The sequence below is a fragment of the Hemibagrus wyckioides genome, linkage group LG23 (assembly GCF_019097595.1).
Source record: "Hemibagrus wyckioides isolate EC202008001 linkage group LG23, SWU_Hwy_1.0, whole genome shotgun sequence".
In the NCBI taxonomy this organism is placed as follows: domain Eukaryota; kingdom Metazoa; phylum Chordata; class Actinopteri; order Siluriformes; family Bagridae; genus Hemibagrus; species Hemibagrus wyckioides.
The window spans coordinates 714,854-717,353 of record NC_080732.1 but is presented as its reverse complement, the minus strand read 5'-3'; positions in this window follow the sequence as shown (position 1 = coordinate 717,353).

Genomic DNA, 2,500 nt, shown 5'->3' with positions numbered 1-2,500 from the left:
TTTTTTTTTAATTAAAGGAAATAAAATTCAGACAGAGGAAATAATCCACCTCACTGGAGCTAGAGTTCTCTTTCACTAAAAAAGAGAAGTGAAGGTTCAACACAATTTATCTGTGTGTGTGTGTGTGTGTGTGTCACCAGGGTCTCACTCACTGCAATCAATGTGCCAGGTCTTTGTTCTCTGAAGTGGCAGGAGATGTGTTTGTCCGGATCAATGGGCAGGAGCCAGAGGCCTGTTATCTACTACATCTCATTAAAACAAAGCAAGATGACAGAAAGGAAAGGAAAGAGGTGTGTGTGTGTGTGTGTGTGTGTGTGTGTGTTAACAGACCCACAGATTAAAGGAGAAAAGGAGATCATCCTCAGACGTCCACATGTGGTTTATTTCTTTCAGTTTGTGGACAAACCGGAATCTTGTGATTCCATTTGGAGGTATATGTTTGGAATTCTGTCTAAAATACAGATGGATCTTTTTTGAAAACTGGCTTTATTGATGTTAAATTCCTACACACTCTGCCTTATCAGTTCTCTCCTCACAATTCTGCGCAGAACCTGACAATAACACTTATAGAACCCTCAATTATCTAATAAACACTTACAGAACCCTCAATTATCTAATAAACACTTACAGAACCCTCAATTATCTAATAAACACTTACAGAACCCTCAATTATCTAATAAACACTTACAGAACCCTCAATTATCTAATAAACACTTACAGAACCCTCAATTATCTAATAAACACTTACAGAACCCTCAATTATCTAATAAACACTTACAGAACCCTCAATTATCTAATAAACACTTACAGAACCTTCAATTATCTAATAAACACTTACAGAACCTTCAATTATCTAAGAAACACTTACAGAACCCTCAATTATCTAATAAACACTTACAGAACCCTCAATTATCTAATAAACACTTACAGAACCCTCAATTATCTAATAAACACTTACAGAACCCTCAATTATCTAATAAACACTTACAGAACCCTCAATTATCTAACAAACACTTACAGAACCATCAATTATCTAATAAACACTTACAGAACCATCAATTATCTAACAAACACTTACAGAACCCTCAATTATCTAATAAACACTTACAGAACCCTCAATTATCTAACAAACACTTACAGAACCCTCAATTATCTAATAAACACTTACAGAACCATCAATTATCTAACAAACACTTACAGAACCCTCAATTATCTAACAAACACTTACAGAACCCTCAATTATCTAACAAACACTTACAGAACCCTCAATTATCTAACAAACACTTACAGAACCCTCAATTATCTAACAAACACTTACAGAACCTTCAATTATCTAACAAACACTTACAGAACCCTCAATTATCTAACAAACACTTACAGAACCATCAATTATCTAATAAACACTTACAGAACCATCAATTATCTAACAAACACTTACAGAACCCTCAATTATCTAACAAACACTTACAGAACCCTCAATTATCTAACAAACACTTACAGAACCCTCAATTATCTAACAAACACTTACAGAACCCTCAATTATCTAACAAACACTTACAGAACCATCAATTATCTAATAAACACTTACAGAACCCTCAATTATCTAATAAACACTTACAGAACCCTCAATTATCTAATAAACACTTACAGAACCCTCAATTATCTAATAAACACTTACAGAACCCTCAATTATCTAATAAACACTTACAGAACCCTCAATTATCTAATAAACACTTACAGAACCATCAATTATCTAATAAACACTTACAGAACCATCAATTATCTAATAAACACTTACAGAACCATCAATTATCTAATAAACACTTACAGAACCCTCAATTATCTAATAAACACTTACAGAACCATCAATTATCTAATAAACACTTACAGAACCCATTTCCAAAGCAATTAACTTTTAATAATCCAATAAATCTTCATAGACCTTTTTTCTTTGTTATGTAACACACCATTAAAGATCTCCACTTGGAATCTAACTGACAGAGAGACAGTCAGAGAGACAGACAGATAGAGAGAGGCAGACAGACAAACAGAGGTGAAGAAAGAGAAGGAGTAGCAGACAGAAAGGCAGACAGGGAGAGAGACAGACAGTCAGAGAGGCAGACAGACTGAGAGACAGACAGTCAGGGAGAGAGGCAGACAGTCAGAGAGTCAGCCAAAGAGAGACAGACAGGGAGAGAGAGACAGACAGGGAGAGAGACAGAAAGTGAGACACAGACAGAGATAGGCAGACAGACAGAGCGAGGCAGACAGACAGCTGTCGATGAGTGTGAGTCAGAGTGGTTGAGATGAGATGAGGAAGAGAGCTGCAGAGCGACAGCTGCACCGATGGATCAAATTGGACTTATTGACAGATGAGGATCAGCATTGATTCTCCACACACACACACACACACACACACACACACACACACACACACACACACACACACACACACACATTTTATCACTCAAACTCTGGTGAGGAGGAGAAAACATCTAAT